The sequence below is a fragment of the Gavialis gangeticus genome, unplaced genomic scaffold (genome assembly GCF_001723915.1).
Source record: "Gavialis gangeticus isolate Ggan-Ray unplaced genomic scaffold, GavGan_comp1, whole genome shotgun sequence".
In the NCBI taxonomy this organism is placed as follows: domain Eukaryota; kingdom Metazoa; phylum Chordata; order Crocodylia; family Gavialidae; genus Gavialis; species Gavialis gangeticus.
This window is the reverse complement of record NW_017729008.1, coordinates 21,637,073-21,659,156: the sequence shown is the minus strand read 5'-3', so window position 1 is coordinate 21,659,156 and position 22,084 is coordinate 21,637,073.

Here is a 22,084-nt window from a genome sequence, read left to right as displayed (position 1 = left end):
TATTTCATAGGTTATTAACATAATATACCCAACACACATTTCCAGGGTCATGTTTTCCTTCTTTGTGTGGTATGTGCAAAGGCATCCTGGAAAATCAATTAACTGAAAGGATTTTCATCAACCTTGGAATTCTCACTTCATTCACATCAGTAATTATAGAGTTTCTATTAAGCAGCAGATTCTTGAAGAGTTCATTGGAATTCAGGAACTGCTTTATAAAGATTCAGCTGACTTTGCTGCAAAATTCAAAAGAATAACAATTTATCATTTGTTTTTATTTATTTATATATTGGAAAGCAATTTCTATTAGGAGAAGTGAAATGTAGATCTTTTGACTATTCCAGAATACATTTGAGAATCTGAAGATTTTCTGGATCAAAAATAAAGTAAAATAAATATTGAGTGGTACTTTTATTCAATATCACTTTTTATTTCTTCAGGTTTTTATTATTGCAGCAGTCTCAGCTTTGCAAGACAATAGTTCAGAGTTTTCTGAATTGGGTACTATTCACATTTTATTTTACTGAAAATATATGATTAACAGATGAAAATGAACATTTGCCACAGGAACAATCTTCTAAAGACATCACCTATACCATCTGGAAGGCAATAGAAAGTCTCCCATTGACTTGAATGGGCTTTGGATTGTGCGTCTAATCACGTGAGTTTATAAAGATGCTTGCTCTAGGTATAGTAGGTTATATGGCACTCTCAGCACAGTACAAACCATTTCAGGCTTTAGTTGTTTCAAACCTTGGCATCCCATGTCATAGAGAAGTGGGCCAACTAAGAAATTTTAATGTGATTTGAAATCAGGTAGAGATTTATCTGTGTTCCCCCCAAAGATTCAGCTTTGCTTTAGCATTTGTGCAGAATTCCAGGTTGCCACTAAACTTTCCAAAGTGCTCTGCTGATCCATGGCACAGACTGCTGTGCCAGTTGCAAAGCAAAGATAACACATTATGTTTTGGCTCTGACTGAATAAAAATGAAAAGAAAAAGTCACTTTTCCCCACACCAGGTCTGAGTACCACACATAACTACATTTTTTCACTTTTTAAAAATGTAGTTTTTATCATTAAAGTTTTTATAATGAGTGGCAAGTTGTAATGGCACATTGCCTAAAATATTTAATCTTGTGCAGATATAAAACTTGCTTCATCTTGTTCTCTTCCTCTGATTCCTTACAACAATAAATGGTGCAATTAATATGTTGTGATCTTATTCATTACTTTTGCACTTGTTTTCATAAATGCAGGTTTCATTATCCAGCTCATGGTTTTTAATTGACAGTAAAGTGCAATTCTCCTTGGAACAGGGACTGTGGAAAATAAAAGGTATAATCTCTGAACCAAGAGTTTGAGAGTTTTGCATGTCTTTTTACACTGCATTCCTGGGAAGGTTCACAGCAATACCACTTTAGTGATTAAGGCTGAGGCTTTCAAAGGAACATCAAACTCCTATTGGATGCAAATGAGATGTGAGCACCTAACCCTTTAGGATCTTTTGAAAATCCCAACTGGAAATCAGTTTTTACTGCTTTCTAATTTTTGTTGCTACTGGAGAACCTTCAGAGCTTCAGAGTGACTTGCACTTAATTGCATTCCCTCTGGTGCATCATTAACAGGGCTTTTACCAGTGTGCGGGTGTTGTGACAGACGTTCAGAGTTCTTGCTACAGCTCCAGGGGCATGAGTTTGAGCCTCATGGAGCTCAGAACAAAGGCCTCCCCAACTGATCCAGCTGCAAGTGGCTCTGAAGCTGGTGTGCCTTAGCCAGTTAGGCCTTATAAGTGCAAGGTAGATAATGACTGATACGACTGAAAACCTGCAGAAGCAAAACTGCACAGGGAAAACTGAGAGTGCAGTCATAGGGAGAGGAAGAAAATATGATTTGCAAGGGCTGAGTGTGTGCGCGTGCATGCACCCCCCTCCAAGTAGGTAGGTCGGTCATACAGAAGTGCCATGGCGGCAGATGGAGGCCCCTGTGGTGAGGGAGGGAGTGGGGCAGAGACAGGGGCAGGGGTTGGGGTGAGTGGGGCCACGGGCCTGGGTCAGATCATAGGACATTTGGAGCATGGGCAGATTGTCCAGGGATGTGGGGGGGCTCCAACCACTGCTCACACCTACAGGCCCGGCACAGGGGGCACATGCCCCCCACAATTTGTGCATGGGGTGGAGGAAGGCTGCTGCTACCAGCTGGGTTTTGCAGCCCACTGCCAGTGCCCCGGGAGCAGTGCAATGCCACATGCCTCCTGCATTCTGGCTGCTCCTGCCCAGTGGTGGGAGACACATGGGGGCACAGGACACAGGGGGCATTGGTAGCAGGGTGCGGAACCCAGCCTGCAGCAGCAGCCCACCTCCGCCCCACGCACAGATCAAAGGGCCACATGCCCCCTGTGCCTGCTCTGCTGGTATGTGCAGCAGTGGGAGCCCCTGGTACCCCCTGGATGAGTCACCTGGGCTCCAAGTATCCCACAACCCACTCTGGGGCCCTATTCACCCTCCCACACAAGGGCTTTGATCTGCCCCACCACACCCTTTCCCATTCATACATTTACTTGCTGGGCACTGCTCTGCACATGACTGAGATGGGTCGAGTTCCCGGTCATCTGCAGGTTGTGGCTGCTCATTTCTGTCTGTGCAAACCCATCCCCCTGCCCTCCTGCAGTTGCTCAGAGCCTGTGCACAGATTGCCTGTATTTTGGGCCCATTAGCCCTGGCCTTCCACCACCTCTGAGTGCAGTCGGAAGGCAACAAGTTTGCACCAGAGATGATATTTGACCTGATGCATGAGTAGAAACAACTTCTAGCTGAAATGATTTCCAGCTTGACCTCTAGGTCCTGATTTCCTGGCACCATTAATTTACAAAGCAGGTCTGATATCAATGCATATCACAGATCCACTGTTCACTGAGAAGCAGTCACTCAGTATGATTAAATTTGGCAAAACTTGAAATAAACAGAAAATAAGGGCTAGATTCTGATGTCCATACTTGATAAGCAGCAATTGCTAGTGATCTTATCTGAAATATGGATGCTTATCTTGCAAGGATCATTTGACCACAGATGATTTCCTGCCCCTTTGGCAGGGGACTGGACCCGATGATCTTGCAAGGTACCTTCAAGCCTTAATGTCTATGCAATCTATTAAATACATGGGACTAGTTGCAGAATAATGTAGTTCCAAATGTGGCCCTTAGAGAAGTTCATCCTTCTCCTGTCTTTCAAGTGCTCTGATGGCTGGGGCTCCCCATGAACCTTAGTACTTAAAGGTTCATTTAAGCACATCTTTATGCAAGGGCAATGGCTGAACTGCACCAGTCTAGGCATAGGCATTTTTAGGATTTTGAAAAGCGGGGTGTGACAGATATGACAAGCACTGCAGGGGTGTGTGGCTACAAACCCTCCAGCTCCCAGTTCCCTCCCAGGCTTGAGCTGGGCCACAGCCACCTCTAGCCTGAGCTACTCCACCAGGCGTCTAATTAAGCTTTTATATAATAGGTATGTTTTCAGTAGGTACTGTTGCAGCTTTCTTATCATAGCTTAAGGCAGTGATTTACAATGAGGGTACCTTTAAAGGGTACTGTTGGGGGCTGCACATTATTAGCACTGTGATGTGTACAAACCCTTGCATGATTCACAAGGTAAAACCAGAGATTCAGGACTCCTTAATATCATAAATATTCTGACCTGTTGTGGTCTTTCTGAGTTCTTTACAAAAGAAGAATTGCTCTATTATTTTTCAATAGTCAGAAAGCTGGTGAATGCAAAGAGCAAGACTTTTTCCAGGTGCCCTGAGTCATAAGGTTCCTATAGGCCAGTGGCATCCAACCTTCTGGCTCTGTGGGCCAAATGAGTGGTGTGGGGTCAGCCCATGGGTCAGATCCCATGTGATTTTGGCAAGTGAAGTCAGTCCATTGGGGCATGGGTGACCGGTGCCTCCTGAGTCAGGGGAGACATTTGCCCCTCTCCCCCTGCAGCTGTTCGTGCTGACCTGGAAGTGCCAGTGGCATACCCAAAAGGGCCAGTGGTGGATCTCCTGATGCCCTCACTACCTGGCTAACACTTCTGCCTGCCCCTCCTGCCTGCCCCCTAAACAGGAAATGCTGGCTGTCAGGGGGTGCATGTGCACCTCCTACATGTCGCCACTGCATAGGGGCAATCCAGTGCACCTGCCTGGCCCCATGTAACTGATCCAACTTTGTGATGGCACAGCCCAATGAGCCTAGATCTGGCCTCACATTTAGCATGATATGGGTGAGAGACAAGTTACACATAAACCAGTTTATGTGATCAGAAACTGGTTTAGACATATAACAGAACAGAAGTTCAGTGCACATAAACCAGTTTAAAAATGGCTGACACTGGTTTTAAGATAAACCTGGTTGAATGTAGTATCAGACTTAACCGATTTGGGTCAAACCAGTTTATGAAACGTCTGTCCCAGATCCCTTCCTGGTTCAAGTTAAATCACGGTGTCCCATCATTCCAGCATGTTTTGCAGCCCTGGGCTGGGCTGGGCTGTCTAGTCCAGAGAGCAGGATTGACCCTGCCCCTCTGCTCCCTAGCTGGAGCAGTGAGGGCTGGCTGACAGGGGTGGGAGGAGGGGAGGGGGCAATCCCATCTGGGGATGCAGCCCAGTCTGTGGCAGGGAGGGAAAATGCCCCCTCCCCACTCCCAAGGAAACCCCAGCTGGAGTCTGGGGCCAGGGAGGGGAGTTAAACTTCTCTTCCCCTGCACAAACTTACTGCTGGCTGCAACTGTGGGCTACAAATCCCAGAGGCACCTGGAAGCAGGAAAAGGAAGTGATGAGCAACCCTGCAGAGTCCTGCTGCTGTGATTGTGGACTGCAAATCCCAGAAACCTCATGGGCAGTAGGAAGAGGAAGTAAACACACAGCCATCCTGACTACATGCCAGAGAGCTGTGCTCTAGTGCTCCCCAGCTTCTGGGCTGAGCCACTGCAGGCATGTGGCTGCATTTCCTGAATCAAACATAAATGTCTGTTCACTTCTGTTTTAATGTAATCTCTTCCCCTTGGACTCCTGCAAAAACTGAATCGATTCAGGCTCAGGATTTTTGACTGTCTGTACTTAGCCCTAGTGTGCAGGACCAGGTTATCTAACCTGCAGCAGGCGACTGGCTGCCACTGCTCCCCCTATGCTGCCACTGCTGCCAAGTTTCTGAATCCATGGGGATCTGGCCCACAGGCTGCAATATGAGCACCACAGCTATAAGCAAAGGAAATTTAAAACCTTCCTTCCCTGCCACCTAGTGGTGCAGTACATTATAATGCTACCACAAAAAGCTACTTCCATGGAGGTGGCCTTCTTCCTGCTGGGAAACCAGTATAATTTACACTGGTGTACACTGGTGGGGAAAATTGAAGCCAAGGCTTCCCTGATTCCTATATACATCCTGCCCACTTACTCTGGGGCGGGAAAGTGCACAAGAATAAAGTCCAAAGCACTATTTATTCTTTTGAGTGCATGGCATGCCAGAGTGGCTGAGTTTTGAATAGAGTAGCAGCCATCCTGATACTTTCTTTATTAATCATACATTCACTTTTATATGATGTCACTGAGTTGTAATGCATTTGCACTTACGTGTGATTTTCAGCATTCTTCTTTAAAAACATTAATTTAAAAGGAAAATGCATTTTTCCTATTTTACCTAAGCTACATGTATGGATTCTTTCCTTTCCTGCATATTTAAGGACTGAAAACACTGATTTTCTTGAACAAACATTTATTTTCATCAACTTTCTTTCCAGCTCTGTATGCAATGGGGAAAAAAGAGGAAGAATAAAAATACTGTAGTGCACAGACTCTTTTAGAATACAGATAGTCACAGGAATAAAACATGACAAAATCCGGAGAGGTACTGGGCATCTTAAATTCCATCTGAACCCAACTGGAGTTGAACATGCTTTCCAGAGATATTCAACATGTTGTGAAGTAAGACCCAGGGATTTAAGTATCTCTCATTAAGCTACTTCACCCCATAGCTGTAACCTGTATGTGACGTGTTGAATAAGCATCCAAATCTTCAAAGTGTCAACGACACTTGTTGGCGCTCTCAATTTCCTTCTTGCTCTCTGTTTTCCTGTTCTTCCATTTTAGTTCCAAGAAACGAGGCTGAATCTGTCAACCAGACAGAAAAATGATTATGCATATGTCAATAAAAGGCCACGTGATTATGTAAATGAAAGGCCCAGGCTCTAGGATATCATTTTTTTTAGCAGGTGGAGTTGTGCTATGGTCACAGACAATATGATTGAGTTTAGGTCAGGCTTGGCTGGCTGGTGTTAACAGTGCCTGACCTAAATTTTGTTTGAGCTGATTTGCATTCTAGCAGAGCACAGAGATACAAAAGAGATTCCTGCTCAGAAGAGCATTCCATCTTTCCACTCTTCTGTGAAATATGAAACATCATAACCAGAAGGAAATATGATTCTGCATCCTGCTTACCACCAGACCACTTTGAGGTAAAAAGACTTTTCCAACTGAGCTTAATCTGCACAAAATGAACTGTTCCAAACAGGAGACTTGACCACATCTACAGCTTTCCCGTAAAATATGAATTTTCATTTCTACCTTTTACAATCTTTGCAATCTCCTATGCCTGATGAAGGGTGCATGTATCTGAAAGCCTGCAAATGAAGATTTTTTTTTTGCAAATATCTAGTTGGTCTAATAAAAGATATCACCTCTGCTATGCAGTTTGATGTCTTTGTCCTAAATTTGACCTCTTTTGTAGTCAATGCCCTAAGCCAGAGGTTCCCAAACTTTTTCTTATTGCATACCCCTTCTAGATTTACCAGCTGACTGCATACACCTACCAGCATATGTTTTATATTTTAACCGCCTAAGTTGCAATTATTATTATAATGAAAATTAAATCCATCATTACACAATGTCTCCTGCATACCCCCCAGAGATGTCTTGCATACCTATAGAACTAACACCTATAGACCCAGGGGTACATGTACCACAGTCTGGGATCCCCTGCCCTAAGCTATACTGGCCTCATACCTAAATTGGTTACCCAGCTGCAAGCAATGCCAGCAGCACAATGGTGGGGATACATCCAAAATATGTAGTTTTGCACTATGGGTTTTGTTATATATATATGTCTCTGCAGAGGTTTCAAGGTTAGAAAATAAATTTGTCTTGCTGAGCCTGAGGCAAACTGCAGTGGGAATTTCTTCACCAAAAGATAATAGCCCGGAGTGCTGCTATCATCTGTTGAGTTAATGTGGACCCCCTTATACATTACAAAAAGAAGCACTTCATCCACCCCAAATACTCATGCATGGTCCTGGTTGTACATAATAGCTAGGAAGAAGGGATTCTTCTACTTTATGTGCATTTCTATGATTTCTACACTCCTGCTACTCATTAAGATGGGATTCCATTAGGAGATACTGGATCTCGCTTCCTCTCTTAAACTAGCCTGTTTCTATCCAATACAGGAAAGGATAATAAAAACAACAGACATTCAAAAGCCTAAATCAAAAAACCTATAGACCATAACAAAATATTGGACTATCATTCTTTAGCTATGCTTATCTTTGTTTCGTTAGCCTGTGCCACAAGCCCATCATATTTGAAAGCCCTTCTTTGTAGTGTTAATAGATAAAATTTGGGGATAACTCCTCATGCAAAGTTAATGAGACATTTCAAGACAGAATTCTTTCTACCTAGTTAAATTACCTGCCTACCTCACCAGCATTAATCAGTGATCTTCTCACTCTGTCTGTATAAACAGAGTACCTACTCTGTTTACCAGAGTAAATGCACTTCAGTGAAAGATGGCTGATGAATACTATACAACCTCCAAAGCATATGGTGATTCTAACTTCTCACAGCTAATGCATAGGAAAGATGCCAAAGTAATTAGAAATCATTCTTGATAACTGTTCTCTCAGATTGCAGGTTAATCACTGAAATGCAACTATTCACTGTAAATCTCCATCAGTCTTTCCAGTCAAACATTAAACAAGGGGTCTTAAGCTAACTGTCCTCAGTAAAATTGCATACAGTAAGATCTGGTTATCCTTACTGAGTCATGAAGCATGATAGTGGTGGAGAGCTATTGCACATATAAATTATGGACACCAACAGACCTAAGTAAAAATAGAAGCTATTCAGCTAAAATTCACATTTCTCAGGAAGATTATACCAGGTACTATAAAGATCTATTTCACCGTATATGTATTTTTTAAACCTAAGCATCAAGGGAAGGGATTTCTATAATTTTAAATGGGCATAGTTCTCCTTTCATTTTACTCTGGTATAACTGTTTTGCTGTCAGAAGGGTTATTCCATGGAGGCATTGTAGGTAAATGGACCAAAAATCCAGTTGGAATCAAGAGAACAGCTTTCTGCTCTTAACTCTTCTGGTGACTTGTTTGGTCAAGTCACTTCATGTTTTGGTGCCCCACCTTCCCCTCCCAGCCTTTCTATATCTTGTCAATTTACATTTTTTTAAAATACAGTTTGGATTGACTCAAAATCTAAACTTTTCCAAATTTGAAGGAAAATTTCATTCAGCTCTGAACAAAGCAATTAGCTTCCAGTCATTTTTAACAGAAGTGTAGGAATACAGACATAAAATCTGAAGGGGCACTTATAACCAGGGCCTTAAATCTAGGAAGCCCAGTGCTTCCTATTAATGATCCAGATTTATCTCTCCTTTCTTTCACATGCTACACAAAGATTTGTACCAGTCTTCTCCATCTTAGAAGAATGACCTAAGCAACGGCAGTTAGGGCTGGACAAGTTTCCTCTGGCCCTCTCTTGGAAGCTATTCTATTCTGTTTAAAATACTTAGATAGTCATTGGGCCAGACAGACACACATAGAAAGATAGCTTAGCTCTGGGTCACTAAGCCAGTAACTAGGTGGCATGATTCTCAAGCAGTGTGCCCTGATATTATCTCAAGGGTGCCATGGGGTGCCATGCAATGTTAACACTGTTAGGTATGCAAACATGATTCACAAGATAAACCCAGATATTTCAAATGGGAAGCCATGGTATTGAAAGTATTCTGACCTCGTGTGGTCTTTCTGAGTCATTTGCAACAGACAAATTGCTTTGTTATTTTTCTATTGTCAAACGTTGAGTGAAAACTAAGAACTGACATTTTCTGAGGGATGCCTTGAATCAGACAAGGAGTGCTTGGAATCCAAACAGATTGAGAACTACTAGACTGAAGCTTATTATAGGAGGCAGGAATTTTTATTTTTTTAACATGACATTTTTCACATCAAATCTAATGATTAATTATAAAAGCTGGTCAGAAATGGGGGACAAAGTGTTGTTGAAAAATTTCATAGCACTCCTTCATAAAATGGTGTGCTACGTGAATGTTCTTTTTCTCCAAAAAGAAATCAATCCCCTTGTCATTTCATATCCTTCCTCTCCCTCAGACTGACCTATTTCTAGAAAGTTAGGAAATTAAGGTAAGGAATGTAAAAGAAGTGTGTCAACCTTCATCTTGCAAAGGAGCTATTTACTCTTCAGTGGGTGCATCTACATGTTTAATTAATTCAACCAAATAAACTCAAGTACAGTTTGTGCTGGATTTTATTGCTCCTGGGCACTGCATTTACACATGCGCCTGGAACCACAGCACAATGAGCCATGCTGGAGCAGCCCTGGCTGCCAGAGGGCCTGGGGAGTCAGCCTACCAGCCCAGGGCTCTTCTAATCCAGCTCAATGTGCTGCAGAGGGGCTTCCAGGTGCACAAAGGTGCTCCAGTGTGGGGCTAGCTGGCAGGCAGCCCCTGCACTGAAACACCCTCGTGCCCCTGCCAGCCAGGTCAACATCTACACAAATGTTGCGGTGTGCTAAAAAATGCCACTAAAGGACAGTACTTGTGTTCATGAATGGCGTGTGCCCCTCGGCAGCTGGGGGGGAGCATGGTTATGCTGGCAGTGGCAGGAGCCCGGCGGCAGTGAGTGGGGAGCTCCCGCAGATGCCGCCAGCACTGTCAGCAGTGGGGGGGTGGGGGTGGCAAACTCCAACCATGGGTTGGCAACCACTCGCAGGCAATGGCAGCAGCATTGGCAACAGCCGGGGCAATCAGGGACCACCCACCAATGCCACCAGCAGTGCTGGCAGCAGGGTGGTGAGCAGCAACTGCCTGCAGGTGCCACCAACAGTGTCAGTGGCACCTTTTTGCAAGGGGTGCACCACCACATACAGGGGGTGCATGTGCACCCGCATGCACGCCCTAAACATCACCCCTGCTTGTGTTTACAGATGTGGCAAGCTGGCTGGTGGCAGCCCAGCTTGATGGCTTGAGCTGGATGGCTCAGGCTGATTGGTGGTGGGATTTCTCTTCCCCACCAATCAGGAAAAGGCAAGAGGAAGGTTTGCCCTCCCCCGACCTAGGGGTGAGGTGCAGAAGAGGACCTGAGGGGTAACTAATCCCTCAGGCTCTTTCATTGGCCCATTTCCAATTTGGGGGTGGAGCCTACAGAAGGGATACAAGCCCACATGCCCAGCACATGGGCAGCTTTGACAAGGGATGATGAAGATAGGCTGCAGAAGAGCTGGTAGAGGTGATCATCAGGGTGCAGCAGTTGCCCTAGAAGTGCCCTGAAGATGCCTTTGCTGAGTGGGAAGCAGTGGGCAGCTGTGTTCCAGCCTCACCATGAAAAGAGCTGCAGTATTGGTGCCCAGGTCAGTGCCTGGAGGGTCCAGAGAGTAGATGGAACCTCGGCAGCTGCACAAGGCAGTGTGGGTACCCAACCCTGCATGAGTCAGAAGCCTTTGGTGCACAGGGCAGTACATGGTGCTGAGAGAGCTGAGTAGAGTGGACAGGATGCTGCAGCTGCATGAGGCAGTGCGGGTCTCCAACCCTGCACAAGGCAGGCACCCCTTTGGTGCACAGGCAGTGCACAGGGCTGAAAGAGGGCTGACAGGCCTGGTGGCTGCACGAGACAGCTCAGGCCTTCCTGCAGCAAGCTGCTACCGGACAGGTCAAGCATCCTAGTGAGGAAGAAAGCCCCTGCAGCCAATCCACAGACAGAGATGAGCCTAGCCCACCAGAACTGCTGGGAGTCGTGAGTCACCTGGGAAGGGGATTGCAGTTCCCAAGTGGGGAAGAGAAGGAGATTTCCATAGGGGAGGAATGGCCCTCCCCCATTTGGGTGATTAAAGGGAAGCCCCACGACAGGTAAGGGGGGACGATACCTTTTGTGTGGAGAGAGGAGCTAAGGGCCCCGCTTGTTAAGGGTGGCTTCATGCTTATAGGGCCCCCTCCTAGTTGTGTGACCTAGGGGAGGGTGATGGTGATTTCTTAAGGTAACGGGTTGTTTTCCCCAGTATCATTTCTTCTTTGTTGCTGTACCATTGTTGTGTTCTGGTTCCTTGTACTGTTGGGATTTTTGCTGTAAACTTGCATCCTTATTGTTGTATTATGAGAGGATTGTAAGCTGCTTTATTTAGCCTGCTAGTAGGGCCTGCTAGCACACAACCTTGACTCGATACCTGAGTTTATTGTATTGGTTATCTTTAGGCATTGTATCTTATTTGATATAATCTCACTTGTGTATATTCAGTTATTGTTCCCTCACTGCCAGGTCTTAATTAGTTGATTTACTGTCTAACCTATGTTTTATCATTGAGCATTCCTTTGCCTGCTGCCTGGAAGGCCCTGCTGAGGAGGGCCACACACTAACTGGAAGGCCATAAAGGGTCAAGTCCTGTGCTTATATTGTGCCTTCATCTGCCATATTCGGCTGTGATTGCCTGGGTGTAGGGTTAATAAGAGCTACTATCTTTGTATATATGTATGTACATGTTTATAAGTTCTATAATATATTGTACTATTAAACCCCTAAATAGTTAAGCATCAAGTTAGGCAGTCATGCTCCTACAGCATACACACACCCACTAACATCCCTTCAGTTGAAGAGAGGGTACCAGCCACATACCCCCAACACAAGTACTAACCTATGGCAGTGTTTATTAGTTTACTGTGGCCTACACATATAGACGCTGAATACTGTGGCGCTAATTAGGCAACTCCACAGTAAACACCTTGTGTAAAAGTGCTCTGTCTGTCTGAAATCAAAAATACAGAATTAAGCTCAGGGTGCCTTAAAAATGACCCTGTCATTGACCTTTTGCCTTTTGAAAAAAACTCCAAATTAGATGAGTGCTTTATTTTGTCTGATTTCTTAAGAAGTGCTTTGTATCACTGTTGTATGGCTCACGGCAGGAATGGAGAATATACATACAATTCAACAAAAGCATAATGGGGTGTACGCAGCTCACAGTGATGGCCAAGGCCAAATTCTGACCCCTTCACCTGTAGTATTCTCATTGACTTTATAGCACCCCATTTTAGGCACTAAGCCATGAGTACCATGCAGTATTGACCAAAAACAAACTTGGGATAAAACAAAATGTGAGAGCAGGAAAAAAAAAGAAAAGGTAGAGTTAAGAGAAAAGACACTTATAAATAATCAAAACATAGTATTGCTCTTAAGGCGGGGTTGTTGTTGCCAGCACAGTAGATTGCTGAATTATATCAAGCTTCTTTGATTTGCTGAAGAGCCCTGATCCAAAGAAAGGTAAAACTCTCATTCATTCATTCATTCATTCATTCATTCATTCAGATTAAAGCCTATAGATTGCCTGCAGCATTACAATTTTAACTCATTATGTAGAATGAGCAAGTTCAAGAACATGGGTTTTCCTAGAACGTCAGGTTACATAACCTGAATTTTGGAGCGCGGTGTTTGTTTCCTGAGAATAGATACTACAGAGAAGAAACTTAATGGAGGTTTTGACTTGACTATCTGTGGAAAGATTGGGCAAGAAAAAGTTATGTGAATCTTAAAGAGTCAAATTGTTCTTGGGAAGTATTCCTTCATTGTTCATAAATGAGCTATGTGGGTGGAATTTATTTCATATTTTTACTTTACCCCTAGACTAAAGGATCTAGCTACAAGTATTCTCCTTTACAGCTGTAATGATGCTAAAACAGACATGGTATATGAGTTGATAGATCTCCCCATCGGCAAAGGCAATCCTATGCCTTGAAATCTCAGGAGTAAGGATGGTCTGCTTTTGATCCCGTGAAGTACCTCCAGGTCAAAGAATTAAAAAGCAGACAAACTTCACTCCTGAGACTTCAATGCATAGTCTTCTTTTGGGCAAAGGCAAGCCTACCAGTAGTTACACAGTGCTAATCTGTATTAATGTCATTACAGCTGTAAAATGAATTCAGTCAAGCATGAGTGAATGATGGAATTATTGATTCTCTCTTAGCTTGCAAAATTCCTTCCATCTTAAACATTTGTTCAATTGCAGAGTTTCTTTCATTTCTTTTTTTGCAAGGAGCCTCTGTATAAGTGAAATAAAACATTGATTTTGTATCAATAGACTTTTAATGGAATACACTTTCTGACATATTGCTTTCCTGGGAAACCAGAGCCTTACTTAAGTTTATTTTTAATTTGATAATGTTTTGCCTTCTGAACATTTATATGCAAAATGCCTCAAAGTATCTAGGCACCTAGTCCTATTGGAATCCATTTCTACCATTTATGGTGGTCAGTGCATCAGACCCAAAGCACATTAAGATATTTTCACAGGTGTCAGTATATCATTAAAACACATACCTAAACAAAGGAATCCATCTCCAAGAGACTCAATATTTGATGAACCGGAGCTGAAAAATACCAGTAAACTCCCTCCATCCTTTTTAAGTGTTGCAGTTACATTGAAGTTCACAACATTTGTAGGTACTTGAGAAAGTATAGGGGCATGAATACACAGACTATTTTGGATTCACTTCCAAATTAAAGCAGCCTGCACCAAGAACTCAGTTTTGTCAGTAGCCTCCGCTCTGTAGTATCAGCTGGGCTTCCGTTTTTTCATGAAAAAAGTGTAGTATCCCTCAAAGCCTGAGGGGAGGAGCCCTTCCCAGGCAATAATGCCCTTCCTTGAGCTGGTCTCTGGGAGGAAGCCCCACTGCCCCTGCTTCTAGGCCAGCAAGCATTCATCTGACAAGCTGATTTGGCAGGCAGAGCTTCTTTGAGACTTATAATCTATTGCGATGCAGAGCATTCAGACAGCCAGGCGAGTCTTTCGCCAAGAAAGGACTCTAGCCAAGATAGCTGGGAAGAGAGAGTCTCCTGTGCTTTCCAGAAAAATGTGTTTCCACTCTTAATATTTCTACTTATTTGGGATATCTTGGGGTACATTCTTTCTAAGACATTTTTCATGTTGGGGGAGCTGAGCAAGAACTCTCCTGGTACAGGCAAAGACACAATGCCTGTTCCCCTTTCTGCAGCCACCAGCCTATTAGACCTGACGGCTCCTTCGAGCATTCTTCTGTAGTAACGGGTTCCTTTGATGTGAGTCACCAGGTAATTCTCAGCCACAATATGACCCTCAATTCATTCAGCCCTTTTCTTCTGTTCAGAAAGCACTGACAAATAGATCCTCTTTCTTCCTAGTCCACTCCCAATGACTTAGGCTACAAACTATTTACTCGTTACTTGGTATTGTTGGTCTATGACTGACCACCCTCAGAGGGAAAGTTTTTCTGCTTCCTTATGGGATGGCCAAAAATTTTTAAACAGAAAGATGTACAAACAATAGTGACTACTACACATTGTATCACAGATTGTCAGAGAAATGTACAGTTGTGCTCAAGACGATGAAGCTTTCAAGTTGACAAATGTTTTATGAAGGATCCTGAACATATCTGAATACTTGCAACCAACAGCTTAGCAAGCTCCTGTTTACCTGTGCAACTAATCACAAAACTATGTGTATTATTTGCCCACCTCTGCCTTTTATATTAATGCAACATACTTTGTAGAGGATGATAGCATATAGTTATAATTTTGTGTAATATAAATTTACTGACTGCTCAGCTGCAAGCTACTGCTGAAAACCAGGTGTTTACCAAACTGCCTGTGCATGATTTATCTTTTTAAGTATAGTCAATTGAAAAGATAATTATGCAGATATATCTGATAGAGCGCATAATCTGAGGTCTAGGTAAGCAGTGGCTTTCCACACACAGTAGAGTATTTCAAGGCCAATGATAGCTAATCTATGTGTTGCAGAGAGCTGTACATAACAGAGGCTGTCAGTTTTAGTAAGCATTAATTGAGTCTGCCAGAGCCCTGTGACTTCTCAGTGTAAATTAAGTTTAGCAATTTGAGCTTTTCCTCCTAAGGAGGTTGATAGCTGACAGGTGAATTTTCTAACTTGCTTTCATTTAAATATATTTAATCTTCTCCATTTCTCTTGATCTCTTTCCCCTCTTCCTTTAAATATTTTATCGCTGGTTCAGAATCAATATTTTGGACAGAACACCATAAAATGAATATGTGTCCTCTCAGAAGGACGGGATTCTGTTTTCATGGATTTTTCCTAACAGAAAAATCATAAATCTATTTTCATTTGTAATTGTTGATTTTTTTCTCTCCAATGAGACTAGATTTTTAAATATTTGTTACAATAAAGTATATCCGGACTGCTTCCTTTAGTCCTTAATCTGGAGACATTTCCATTATTATAATGGATGCCTTCAAAAGTTGTTATATATGTGATCTTTGTTAAGCTCAAACAATGAGGTAGCAAATGTATATTACAAGAAGCTTAACCTTCTTAAATGGTCTTGGAGACATTTCTTTTAACTAAGTGATACATTTCTGATGTAAAATATATGTAGTAGGAAAAAGAGGGAGAAAATTAGGTTTCTGTGGAAAGGAGGCAAATCTGAGTCCATTGTGACAAAGAGGTGAAAGTGTGGCCAGCGCTGAAATATCTGACAGCACAACAATATCTTGGAAATCCTGCCTTCTGCAGGTGGGGCTCCATGGGGGATGGCATTGCAGCAGCTTATATCAAAAGGAAGAGAGGACTGTTCCTCTGTTTTTTTGCCCCAGACTTCTGCTATTTCAGGCACCATTTCAGAGAATCTCTCTCGTACATTTAATCAAGTTTTGTCTTAAAACTAGTTTTTTTGCGGGGGGGGTTGTGCTCATACTGCTTCTTCTATCTCTGCTGCAAATTGTCTGTGATAGAAACCTCAGTTTATTTTCCAGCCCAGATGTATTCATGCCCCACACACTTCTCTTTGTGCCAGCACCGTCTTCAACCCTTCCTTGTGTTTATCCCATAATAGACATATGGGATGCCTCTATCTGGCCACTTTCTAGACCAAATCTGATGACCAGCCACACTATCATGCCCCTCCCTCCACGGCAATCCTGCTTGGTTCTACAAATTCTTCTGAGTGTGGGGTACCGACCCCTCCTTGCCGTGTGTTCACAACTACTATTCAAAACCTGAGATTTTTTTTCAGTGTCTGACTCTCAGCTCTTGTGTAGCCCACTTCCTGTCCCTACCCCTCATAATTAGAGCCAAACACAGGAAAGACAAGCAATAGGCAGATCGATTCCTAAAAGGCTTAAGAAGCACGACGTTCCTTGAGTAGAACCTTCCCAAAAGTCCATCTGCCCTTTACTTGTTTTCCTCTGCTTCAGCAGAGGTGCGGAGCCTGCCACAAGGTAATATAGATGGGAAAGGAACATAAATGGAAATCAGCCATCCATTTTGGTCTTCTCTGTACCCGTTTCATCTTAAATTTAACTTTTTTGAACATGAATGGCCATAACTGAGGACAATATTCCCCATTAATTTCACCAGTACCTTGCCCAATGGCTCCAATACTTCCTTGTCTTTAGTGGAACTGCTTTGCCTGATACATCCTGGGATCACATTTGCTTTTTCACAGCTACAGCATGTAAAAGAAACAGCTGGTTCCAGATACAGCCAAGAAATATGTGGTTTCTTTCTTTCATTTCATGTTTAAATGTGGTTTACATACAACAATTTATTATGCCTTTCAAGCACCCTGTTAGAAACAGAGCCCCAAACCATCACAAATTTAAGAGTCTCCCTGCAAAAGCTGAACTACATAGAGTAATGGGGACAAAATTATTTTTAACTACATTTCCAAATACTTAAAATGTCTTGGTTTTTTTATACTTGCCCTCTCTCATCTCACTGTGACATCACAAATACCACATCTAAGAATACAGGACCTGCGGCCATTGTACTCAGCTGGGTACATACGATCATTTGAAAGGCTCTGCTTATGAATATATGTTTACATATTTGGCCTCATAGTAAACACTTACGTGTCTTTACTGAACTTTCTGTCTTTCTTTCTTGAACACCTTTGTCTTGCCTGTGATTGCCAGTTAACTAATGGTGCTTAGCATAACTGCTAGCAGTGGCAGCAGTCCCTTGATACAAGGGTGACAGTCTTCCAGTAAATAAGCAAGTCACTGGGGAGTCCATAGATGACTGAGGAGGCCAATCTGAGATCCACATATTTGACTGCAGATGTGGCATGTAGTTCTGGATTTCTTTCCTTTCCTTTTAAAAATGTGATTAATGTTCAACAACTTATTGTGCCTTTCAAGCACCGTATTGAAACAGCCCTTTGTCTCTCTCATCTACCTGCCTCCCTTGTGAAGTGAATTTGCTCAAAATTATATATACCTGGTTGTAGATCATGATGCCATTGGGGACGATTTAGTGCTTCACTTGCTTGGAATATCACATTTCTTCAGATTGGTCTTCAAGCTGTCTTTCAATCTCTTCTTTTGCCCACCTCTACACTGGTGACCACTGGTGAATTGGGAGTGTAGGACCTGTTTTGGGATCTGGTTATCAGGCATCCTTATGACATGTCCTGTCCAAAAAAGCTTGGGTCATATAAACATGGCTTCAGTGGTGATGTTTGCTTGAGCTAGAATGCTGGAATTTTGTCCTTTGATCTGATATGGAGGATTTTCTGATGACATCTCTAGTGGTAATGTTCCAAAGCTTTCTGATTACGTTGTCCAAATTACACACAACAGGATAGGGATGACAATAGCTTGGTACAGAAGAAGTTCAGTTTGGGTCCTGATATCATGAAGGTCAATATGCAGCACTGAAAGATTTTATTCAGTGTTGAAAATCATCTATGTTTACTTTTTGAGAAAAATCGCTCCCCAGGGAGGGGAAATGCTTAACATTCTCCAAAGATTGCGGTTTGGAGTGGGTTGCTAAAGTATCTTGGTTTTTGTGAGGATGACAGTGAGTTCAAACATTTCATATTCATTAAAGAGACAATCAAGAGTAACCAGGAGCTCTTCAATTTAGTGAGCACACATGCCGTGATTATCAGTATATTGAAGATCAGTAATGGAGGTCTTGGTTATTTTGTATTGGGAACATAACTGGTTGATCCTAAGGAGTTTCCTGTCCATGCAATACTGAATGCTGACTCCAGATAGAAGTCTATCAACAATGAGACGTGGAATAGCTGGGATATAGATAGAAGAAAGTGCTGGTGCAATCACACATCCTTGCTTGACTCCCGTTCTAATAGTGAAAGGGTCCATTTTTAAGCCATTGCTTAGGATGGTTGCTGTCATGTCACACCATGATAATGGTAACAGATTTTGGTGGGCACACACGTCTCATCAGGATCTTCCTTAGTGCCTCTCTGTTGATCAAATCAAAGTCTGTTTTGGGAACCAGACTTATAGAAAGACACGGACAAAATAGAAAGAGTACAAGGGAGAGCAACAACAGTGACTAGAGGTCTGTTTGCTAAAAAAGCAACGGCTTCACAGAAAAAAATGAGGTAAGATCCTAACTCAAGATCATTCTCTCACTGTAAATGCAGATCTTTTTTGCTTAAGGTTTATTTTGCTGATAAATCAAGTTTATATGGAGGTAAATCCAGAAGGTGGCAGTTTTGGGCATATCACCATGGGTCAGGGTTTTAATTTTTGTCACGATCCTAACCAGCATGTCCATGTCCAAGCCCTGCATTTCCTCTTGCTTGTTGTAGATACCTCCTTGTTGGACTGCTTTAGAGAGGTGCCTACTTCGTCCCATTTACTATAGAGGCACCTTGCCAGTTGGGTTTACCCTCCTGGGGACAGGCACATAAATTTTAAATATTGCAAAACTAAGTGAAGGCATCTAGGTCAGCTTGTATCAGGCCCATGTTTTGTTTCATGTCATTAGTAGGTCCAGGGTATACTTTTGATAGTAATAAAAGAGAAGTAATTTTCCAATAAGTGGTGCTTTATCTATTTTATCTTTTATGAACAGTGTTCATGAAAGCTTGTACTCTCTTTCTATATACATCTTATTTAGTTATATGTAATATATATCATATTTGCATAGTCTATAATGGTGCACATCTACCCTCCCTTCTGACTGACTTCACACTACCTATCTCTCAGATGTACTATAGTCAGCATAAAAGATATTCAAAGAGGTTTTCATCCTTGCTTGCTTATGTCCCTCTGTAATGAAGGTAGGACCAGTACCACTCACCTGCAGCCTTCTCCCACTCTCCCTGCATCTCCTGCTCCTTGCCTGTCATGACTTAGAAGTTATTAGTTGTTGGAGAGTGGGGGGAGTCCCTGGACTAGTAGCAGCTCTTCAAGTAGTTTGGCCTATTCAATCAGACCAGTTGCCCTACCTAAATCCTTCTTGCACACCTGCACCCATGCAGAGTTCCCCTTTTACAGGGATACCCTTGTGGGTTTCTGAGGGCCTGCTGGGGTTCCAGCTATCAAAGTCTTTGACCCTTTTTCTCTATGGCCACACCTGCCTTGGTCCACTGGTAAAGACCTCAGCCTCTGGGTTATAGGCCTGGCCTCAACAGCAGTTTCCCCACTTCTGGGGCTCCATCTCAGAGTCCTAGAGTTTGCCTCTCAGCTTGGGGTTTTCTCCTAGTCCCTACAGCCAAAAAGTGGGGAGCAGACCCTGGCACCCCTGTTTGCAGCCTCCTTCACCTCTGTAGTTGCAATCTGGTTCTCAGGTTCACAAGTCCAAACCAAACAGAAAAGCACAAGCCAATCGCTTTACAAAAACACAAGTAGTCTCCCTCCCTGGATAAATGCAGCCCACAGGCCTTACCTGCCTTTCTCCCCCCATTTCCTAGTCTTTTCCCCCACATTTCCCTGGGCAGCTTATATGCCTGCCTGCCTGTGGCAACACCCACATTCTCCAGAGCTTGTCTCCCCTCTGCTGCCCTTGTATGGCCCCAGGCTGAGTGTAAATCCCCTAACCTAGCCTCCTTCTGGTCACCTCACTGGGTCTGCAACACATCTCTCATTAGCCTCCTGTCTTTATCAGTTCCAGGCTCAGTCTACCTGCACTACTACCCTTAACTGCCTGCCCTCTCAAGCCTCACCAGTAACAGGGCAGGGGGAGGCTCCCTGTTACACAGCCACTGGGCACATCTAAACTTGCCAGTGAGATACTAAACTTAACGTGCAGTAACCAGTGCTACTGTGCAGTAGTGCCAGCACACACTTTTGCCATGATGCGCTAATGCGCAGTAGAATTAATCTACTGCATATTTAGCATCTTATGTAGATGTGCCCACTGAAAGTATTGTTCACCACTGAGATACATCACACCTGGGCAAACCACTCTTCATAGCAAGATGGAATGGTTGGATTTGAATATTTCTGTAGGATTAGAAGTCATGTAGCAACCTTTTGAAATCTTTGCTTTATATTTTACCTAAAAGCTTTCAGTGAATAGTGGCATGAAGATGGATCTTGGTAGAGGGAAAAAACACAATTAAAATAAGATATCTGATCAACTTTCTAAAAATGTTGACTGCCTCCCTCTCATTTGAAACTGACCAGATGGAGAACATAGTATGTAATCACTAATTATTTAAGCTCTTTCATTAATAGTTTGTTTGCCATAACTTCTATAAGATCTCTTCAACTAAATATTTTTAGTATGTTCTTATCAAGCTGTCTATTTTCTTTGGCTTACTTCCTAGAAATAAAAGGTAACTGAGTTTTTATTTCTGACTCTAGTCTCAGTATGGTCAGTCCAACTTTTCTCCGAGTGCAGGTGATAAGCCCTACTACAGCTTGTTTGATCACAATAGCAGTATCATTGACAAGCTGTCAAGAGAGGGTTATCGTAATGTTGTTCTCTGCTCTTGTATTGACTATGTGCCCTAACAACAAAGCAGCAGTATCACCATTTGAATACCCAAAACAACAAGTTATAGATGGTCCTGTTCAATGTGAGAAAACAAAACTATGCAGTATAGTGAAAGGTAAAACAAATACCTTTTACAGGAAATATTAAACTAAAATTGTTCATGAATAATTATTTTTTTATTTTCAACAGGTATTTTTATGGGGATATTGTCATCCAGTTTCTAAAATATGGCATTAAGTAATTCCAATTCTCATTACAGTTTTTTTAAATCCAAATAGTCCTAATAATTCTTGGGTTTTTTTTCCTACTCCAAAGAAGAGATATCATTCATCTCTCTTCCATTATTTAACCTGGATACTGGATATTGAAAAGCTAATAGTCACAAATCAGCATGACACAATGCATTGTTGTGTCTAGTAATAAGTGTCAGGATCCATCAATAACAGTAAAATGTTTACCGGAAATCTAATGCAGAAATGGGTCAAAGAGACGTCCAGATATTGATATTGCAATGATTCAGCCAAAATATCCACAGATGGATGGTATGAAAGACATTGACCAAACCAGGGCTAAATAATAGTAAATTCCCTTTGTATATATCGTGTTTATAGAGAAAAATTGTAATTGAATCAAAGTCATACTCTACAAAGTCATGGTGCAAGTGTAGAAGCATTGTTCTGTGTTTCACACTGTTTCTAGTGATTCACACTTTGCATTTTTAGCCTTTCTTCACAAGATTTTGCAAACAACTAAGCCACATGACTTGGTAGTGTTGGAGTGATGGTGTTGCCATGATGGTCCAGGAAATATGTGAGAGGACACACCTTAAGTGTAAGTCTATCCCAACCAGGCAGTTGGTGCAATGAAAGATGTCACCCACAACAAATCTGTGCCTCTAACCAGCATGATCTAGTTTTATCATGATCAGTCATATCTATTTCAGCTTTGCAAGTAAATAGCATGAACTGGTCTTCTTTTGAGTTGGAGAAAGAGGAATCCTGGAGGAATTGACCATTAAAAATTGTTAAACGGGCATATATGTACTGTATATAC